Genomic DNA, 9,112 nt, shown 5'->3' with positions numbered 1-9,112 from the left:
AACCCAACTTATATGAAACTAATTACCAATTAATGGCCCAAGTACTTATACGGCCCAACAGAATAAACCTTAACGACCCAACAATCAATTTAATAAGCCCAACTGAAATAGAAAGTTAACGGCCCAAAGTCACAATCTACATGTTTAGCCCATTTACTAAAGCCTGATCCAATAGCAGTTTGTTATTTTTAAATTTTTTTTTTGCTGCAAGCTAGGATTGAACTCGCGACCCCCAGCATATCCGACACTTCTCCTAACCATCTGAGCTGTGCTTTTATTTGTGAAAGTATTCAAACACTATATATCTATATAACCCGTATTTCAGATTCCCCTTCTTAATCATAACCACAAACAGCTTACCACTATCATCATCATCATCTTCTTTAATATAACACCCGTCATCATAATCATTACTGTTCATCACCACTTTTATCTATCTTCTTTCTCGGTATTCAATAGGATCAAAAGGTACAGCAGCAGTAGACGAATAATAAACAGCAGCCTGTGATTAGCATCATGTTTACTGTATCTCCATCATCATCATTGCAGCAGTTGATGTTGTAGTTTGTGATGGTAATGGATATTGGGTAGTTTATGGTGATGGTTCACGTGGTATGGTGGTTCTGAAGTGATCGTGTTCGTAACCGAAAGATAAAACAAAATCCAAGGAAAATAATAATAATAATAATGGTGGTGTTTCGATGGTGGGTTATGATTTCATGGTGGTTGTCGGCTGTAGATCACGATGGTGGTTCAATAAGTGATGATAATGGTGGTGTTGGTTGTAATGGTGTTGTAGTGGTGGAGATGACGGCTGTAACAATTGCAACGGTGTTTGCAGTGGTGGTGGTTGATGGTTTTCAATGAAGAAGAAGAAAGTGTAGAGAGAGAGAGAGAGGAGAGAGAGAGGAATTTTGTGGTGGTTATGGTGACTCACGATGGTTATATGTGGAGTGATAGATTTTTGGTTAACGACCATAAGTATTTATGTGGTGGGTTTTGATGAACCGGAAATTAAGAACCGACGTACAAGTGGTGGTGAGTTATTATGATGATCGAAGGTGGTTGAACGTGATGGTGGTGGTTCTTGGGTGTAGTAAGGACGTACTATGGTGGTGATTCAAGGTCGCGGTGGAAGTGATGTGGTGATCAAAGTGAATATGGTGAGTGTTTGGTGGTGGAAGGTGATGATCTTCGTATAAAGGAATTAACTGCGAACAATAATATGGAAGAATGAATCGAATTTTATTGAATGAGTGTTGTGGGCATTCATACAAATTGTGATATTCTTGATACAATATAATAGATTTATCTAAAAGTTAATTAACCATAATTGACCACATTAGTAGGAGAAATTTGTTGTAGGGTGGCCCCATTTTGGTTTGTTTGTCAATTAACACAAAGAAGGAAAAACGAGCACTAATTTAAATTTAAGTGTGGTGATGATTGCATACAATGCATCTATGTGTATAATATATATATATATATATGTACATTAAGTTGTTGTGAAGCAAACAAAACAAATACAGTAACACATTCCCTACTTTATTCCAATCACTACTATTGGATCAATCAATATAAAATGAAAATAATGTAATAATAAATAACATTTTAAAATAACCTAGCAGCCATAAATTTTAAATTTATCTGCTGACAGTTTCTATTAGGAAGTGCATATCGTGCTCCGTTGTTACTCAATGACGGATAAAAGTCTTCGGAAAGATCCCAAATTTTTTTACAATAAATATCTTTATTTATTTTGGTCATTGTGGTATAAAATTTGATCATTAATTTATTAATTAAAAATTACATCAACTGTCCCTCTCAATTTTGAGTAAAATATAAAAAGTCTTAAAATTTAATAATTAGATCCTAAATATAGTTTTAATAAGTCTATAATTTATATAACTCATTTTCGGATCATCGTTTATTTTAAAATCATATAAGTTTGAATTTAACTTGCTTAGTATCAATCGGAACATCAAACGAGTATTATAATCATTTAATATTTATTATTTTTTTAATATCTTTTATTTATATATAGTTTTGTTGTAAATAATAATTATAATAATATTCTATTTTTATTTTATTTTACATAATTCGTTCTAATAACAACAACATATAATATTATATTCCAATTACCATTTATATACACACATACCTATTTACAATTAATTGTTCGTGAATCGTCGAAACTGGTCGAAGGTAATTGCATATATGAAACAGTTCAAAATTTTCGAGACACAACACTACAGACTTTGCTTATCGTGTCGGAAACATTCAAAGATTAAGTTTAAATTTGATCGGAAATTTCCGGGTCGTCACAGTACCTACCCGTTAAAGAAATTTCGTCCCGAAATTTGATTGGAGTCGTCATGGCTAACTATAAAAATATTTTCATGACGAATAAGAGTTGATAACTAGAGTTTTATTACCATAGAGTAATATGGATAAGATAATTCGATTATTCGAAGAGTACGAATGAAGCTATCATTAAATAGTGAAATGAGAAAGACATGTTTCATCATAACTTTTGACTAGTCATGGTTTAATTCATAAAATAAGGTGCGTCTTTACTTTTGACGTTGTCTTGGTTGAATTCCGGAATTCAAGGGATTTAAAGAAAATCTTCGAAATCTAAAAGATTTGATTCTTCGGCGAATAAGGAAATTAAGATCCCTATAATTAAATACGGTGATCTGCCTCGATTACTCTGTCTGATTTTTCCATTATAAATTAAACTCTTCCGTTCCATTATTTTCACCATTCCTATACTTTCTTTCTTAGTGCATACATCCCAAAGATTGTGAAAATGCTTAATCCAGTTCTAATCCTTGATATTTTTCTAATTATCATTTCTGTCTTCCTTCTATTCAATATTCCACCAGAAAAATCTGTTTACTTCTACTATTACCTTGGGGTGATACTATTCTTAATTCTACCGTGTCTTTATATTGCTATTCGTATTAATATCCATGGTTTGTAATTTATGTGTGGTTATCTGGCATTATATTTTCCCTTATATTTCGGAGTTCCTGCTTCCGCCTTCTATAATCATTGTCATTCACAGTTAATGTTCTCTCTTATTTGCTGCGATTTATACCCCCTTTCTATTTCGGATCTTCATGCTTTTGTTTTCTTTTCGCAAGTAATGGTCCAGAATTCGTAGGTATGAAGTTTCGAATTATCATAATATACTAGGTAGAAAGGAAAGGTAGTAGCACGATTTGATTTGTCAAATTACCTGAATTACTGAGAATAGAACTATTAAGAATATACTTTCTTGATAAGTTCAGAAGTTAAGTAGAATGAAAGAGTTATGTAACATGGCACATGATGACGTTATGATCTGTGAATCATCACGTCCCATTAGAAACTCAGCATGACTTACTGTAATATAATCACATTGATCAAGTGTCATTATATTATACTAACTCATGCATCAGTTCCCAACACTACTTCAAAAGCATTCATAGTTTAAACTTGAAAGTTTACAGAATATAGAAACTAACAGTTTCTTATATGATGTAAACACTGGTAGCGCGATGAGATAAATGATTTCAGACAAGAATATTTATGAAAATATCCTCAAAAATATCGAAGATATTTATGATGATATTTTGGAATTTCTAAGATCGAAGGTTGATGATGAAAAATTTTCCGCAAGATTTTAACATGACTTCGGAGCAAGATATTCTCTAAAGATTTCAACGGATCCAGAATTACCTGGATTCTTTGATTATAGGGTTTGGTCCTTGTATTTGTCCTCGGTCTCCTTCATGGTTAGCTCAATTCGTTTTCCAGTTTCAACTTTTCTGAGCTTTTCCAACATACTATTTTTTTATCATCAAACTTCTGACAATTAAGGTCGTTTACGGTTGTCTACAGTTTCCGCTGCTTCATTCAGCTTTTTCAAAGTTAAATGCTTTGATTCGTAGGCTGGGTGCTTTTCAAAATTTCAGAATGGAAGGTCATAATTCTAAGAGATAAAGGTTATACATATAACTGTTGATGTAGATATGCTGTGAGTTTTTAAAGTACTGATTACTGATTATCAGTAATTGGTATGGCAATTCTTGTTACAAGATGCGAACGAGTATATGATGGGGTTTCGATGAATATAATGATTTTTCAAAAAAAATCAAAGATCAATGAAGTTGCTGGTAAGTTTACTGCTAATGTGGTGAGATATATACGGTTCTCCGGTAACGATGATAAAAGGCAACTTCTTTATCAAGGTTATAATAAAGCTAATTCAAATGAAAGTCAAAGTTGGCTTGCTGAAGCTGTGACAGAATTGGCTAATTTGGAAAGGAATTACAAAGCTTTCCTTTTTTTTTTTTTTTTTTTTTGTAATAACAACGCCAAAGGAGTTAGCACAGATACGTGTTAAACGTTTACTCAGGTTCCGAGAGTTTTTCAGGTGCATAACTATATGCATAAATCTTTTCCTTCTATAGATGAAGTGCAGTTGGTTTTATTCTCTCGATTGAGGTGTTTTCAAGAATCATGAAAGGTTTGAACGCGGATTGTAATCGTCAAGATACAAATGAGGTTTAAGATGAAATCAAGTGGCAAACTTGAAGAATCGTTTAGTTTCATATGTTATAATCAATATTTTAATTCATTTTAATTTTCCAATGTTGGTAGTTCACAGTTAGCAGTCCACAGTTACTAATTCAATAATTCATATATAGTTTATAATATTCGAATTAATTAATACGTATCGTGACCCGTGTACACGTCTCAGACTCGATCACAACTCAAAGTATATATATTATTATAGAATCAACCTCAACCCTGTATAGCGAACTCTAGCATTACAGCATATAGAGTGTCTATGGTGATTCCAAATAATATATATAGATGCGTCGATATGATATGTCAAAACCTTGTATACGTGTCCCGATATTTAAAGTGCGTAAAATAAATAACAGAAATTAAATGACGATAAATAAAATTGCGATAATTAAAATTGCGATAAATAAATTGCGATAAATAAATGTAAATAGGAATTAACAGTTAGCTAACAACAGTTAGCTCGAAAATAGTTAGCGTGGATTCTTAACAAAATTTCTCATAGTTAGTTCGTTTGTTTCTAACAAAATTTATTTTTGTCCAATGTTTTCTTCGTTATGCCACTTGTTGGATTCTGATAGGTAAAAATACCAATATGAAATTGAAAGGAAATGGTTATTCTGCGATGAACGGATACGTATATTGATTTTTGTAAATAGGATAGTAATTAATTGTTGAATCAGATTCGAAGAATGTACAGTGTAACTTATTAATGTGAAATCTAAATATTCCTCGGGTATTACCTACCCATTAAAATATTTTCACCATTAACAGTTTGTACAAAAGAATTTTTAATTACAATCTTTATGAAAATATATATACATATATATTTTCTTCAGACTATAATTATGGATTTAATGAGTTAATATGATGTTAAACTCATATGATTTTAGGTTAGAACTAGAGTACATAATCTCTAAAACTTTAGGAATTACATAATCGCTGCAGAATGTTTCTCCAATGAAGTTATGAATATCGTTGATTCTTATTAGTACTCCTTGGTATCTATGGTGCGTATGACGTTGATGTTTGTGGAACAGATTGTAAAGTTGAGGTTTACGACGCAATTGTGGTTGGGGGTAGTAATGGTACTGTTGGCGTTGATGATGGTGGTACTGGTTATGCTGCTGGTGCTGCTGCTGGTATTTGTAACCTTTGCACCATATTCTCCAAAGCCACTACCCGAGCGCGAAGCTCGTTGACTTCTTCTGTTACACCGGGGTGATTGTCGGTTCGAACGAGCGGATAAATAAAATCTAGAATTTGATATAGTATATAATCGTGACGAGATACTCTGGAAATGAGAGAGAAAATAGTGTTTCAGACAGGTTCACCGGTAAGTGCTTCAGGTTCTTCACCAAGAGGGCAATGTGGTGGATGGAAGGGATCACCTTCTTCTTGTCTCCAATGATTGAGGAGGCTACGAATCCATCAGATGAATTGGGGATGGCTGATTGGTTGATTCATTCTGGTGATGCTGCTTCCGGAGCTTAAGTGAATATCCATGTCGAAATAGCTGTCGGAATAACTTTCGGAATAGCTATCGGAATCTGAGGGACTCGAACTGGTGGCGAGTTTCATTTCGTACGATTGAATAAAGAATTTTCGATATGAAATGGTTTCCTGCTATCCGGTGGTATTCTAATTATATAGAATATCTATATATATAAAACAAAAGATTTCTTAGAATACGGAGGAATTTACGGAATATGTCAGGCAAAGTTTACGGTAACAGATACGCTAAGATATGAATTAGCAGATACGCTAAGATATGAATTTTGTCTATACGCTATTCATGCAATCAATGCAGTAAGATGTGTCTAGACTAAGAATGATAAGCAAATGATTCCCTAAGAATGATAAGCAGGTAATTTTTGACACGAAATGATAAGCAAAACTTTTGACATGCAGACACGGTCGAAGTCCAGACTCACTAATGCATCTAAACAACTATCAATTAGACACACTAATGCAAGACCTGGTTTGCTAAGACCACCGCTCTGATACCACATGTAAAGACCCATCCTAATCCATAAGAACGAATACAATAACATATGATTACATTGCGAGGTACTTGACCTCTATATGATACATTTTACAAACATTGCATTCGTTTTTAAAAGACAAACTTTCATTTTATCGACAGTTGACGGTATGCATACCATTTCATAATATATCTAACAATAATTGACTTACTAATAATCTTGATGAACTCGACGACTCGAATGTAACATCTTTTGAAATATGTCATGAATGACTCCAAGTAATATCTCTAATATAAGCAAATGCACAGCAGAAGATTTCTTTCATACCTGAGAATAAACATGCTTTCAAGTCAACCAAAAGGTTGGTGAGTTCATTAGTTTATCATAAATAATCATTTCATAATTTTAATAAACCTCAAGATTTCATATTTCCATTTCTCATAAACATACGTCCCATGCATAGAGACAAAAATCATTCATATGATTGAACACCTGGTAACCGACATTAACAAGATGCATATAAAAATATCCCCTATCATTCCGGGACATCCATCAGACATGATAAAACAACATCGAAGTACTAAAGCATCCGCTACAACGGATGGGGTTTGTTAGGCCCAATAAATCTATCTTTAGGATTCGCGTCAATTAGTAGACTGGTTTACTAATTCTTAGGCTACCAAGCAAAAAGGGGCATATTCGGCTTTGATCATTCAACCATATAATGTAGTTTCAATTACTTGTGTTGATATTACTCAAATTAGTCATATCTTTAGTCGTAATATCGCGTCCTATTGTTATTTATTTCATATGTAAACATAATAATTCCGTTTGTATTTCATAGTATTGTAATATAGTCTAGAATCATTGTAAACTTGAAGAAATATGAAGATTATGTATGATAACAGCTCAGAGATCGAAAACAAGACCAGAAAACCAAAGACAAAAGAGTGCGCTCAGTGCACCACAAATGGTGCGCTCAGCGCACATTGCATAAATTTGATCAGAGGATTTCTTGGCCAAAACCAAAGTACGCCACGCGCACTTTTTGATGGTGCGCGCCGCGCACAGTGGTGCGCTCAGCGCACCCATACGCGCACTTTTAACAGAAAAAAAGATTTGAACGTACGTTGTCGAGCTGTAAAGGAAAAAGTGAAGTAGGTGAGAGTGCGCTCAGCGCACCCTTACTGTGCGCGCCGCGCACAGTGCTTTTCACCAACTTTTCAGCTTATTTAATTCCATTTCCAGTTTCATTTCAAGGGTACCAGTTACCTTTCTGTTCAGAGACGAAAACATACGATTCAAAGCAGTTCTTGGGCTTATCAAAGTGCATCTAAGCACTCAAATCATTGAAGAATCCAAGATCATTCAAGAGCTTCATCCAAGATTACTCCTAAAAGGTTAATCTTGTATTTACAATGAATTCTATCTTTGTTACTATTGTGTTTAAGTTTTCAAGCATGATTGTTGGCTAGTCCATTTTATGTTCATCTAGATAAATAACTGAGATATTGAATGTTTACTATTGATTGATTGTTATTATGTACGATAGTTTGATGTTTGAATACAAGAACCATTCTTGTTAAGTTTAATCCTTTCGATTCAACTAATTGATATGTTCATTTGATTAAGAAACATCATCTTGTTAAGTTAATGTATTGATTTACACCTAGTGACATGTGTTTATCCATCTTTTACCGAAAGGGATAAGTTGAGTTCAAATGGTTAATTTACATAAGAATGTAAGAACGACTCTTGTAGATACTTTGGAATAGCTTAATTAATATGTGTAATTGTCTAGGAGAATGACCAATTCCTTAGAATCTGTTATACACACTTTCAACTACCTAGTTCCATCAATTGACATGTGTTAGTGATTTGCCTTATCTAGTGACGTTTATAGGGATCTTATTATAACACTTGGTTAATTATTTGGGTTGGGTAAATTGAGCATTTAACCGGACCAAGGGAATGAACTAAGTTAAACCTTTAGTTTATATAGGAGTGGATCATGTACAACACACCATTGACTTGATCATTCTTCAAGTCTTCAAACTAGTTGAATTAGTTGATTACAAATAGGAGGTCTTAGATGACAAGAACATCACTTGCGTCGTGTAATCCCGTTTGAGTGTTTGCGCAAGACTACTCTTGGTGAACCAATTAATTAGTTCTCGTGCATAACCAATCAATCCGATCTTAATCCTAAATAACATTCAACATTAAGGGTAAAAAGTCTAGATGAGCATATCTCTTTAATTTGATATCAAAACTATCTTTCTATTTTCATAAACATAAAATACCAAAAATATTGTCTTTTTAATCTTATTCATCACTTGATTCGCCTATCGTAAAAGGGCAAACCAAAATATATCTTGTACTTGTAATTTTCTTAGTTAATCACAATTTAGTCTATAATCCTAATTTGATTTAGATACTGTCCTTGGAACGATACACGGATTTTACCATTCACTATACTACTACACGATCGGGTACACTTCCCGTTAGTGTGTAGCAATCTCTAATCGGTATTTTTCCATACTATTTCA

This window comes from Rutidosis leptorrhynchoides, chromosome 9, assembly GCF_046630445.1.
Source record: "Rutidosis leptorrhynchoides isolate AG116_Rl617_1_P2 chromosome 9, CSIRO_AGI_Rlap_v1, whole genome shotgun sequence".
In the NCBI taxonomy this organism is placed as follows: Eukaryota; Viridiplantae; Streptophyta; class Magnoliopsida; order Asterales; family Asteraceae; genus Rutidosis; species Rutidosis leptorrhynchoides.
Note: the sequence above shows the minus strand (reverse complement) of the source record.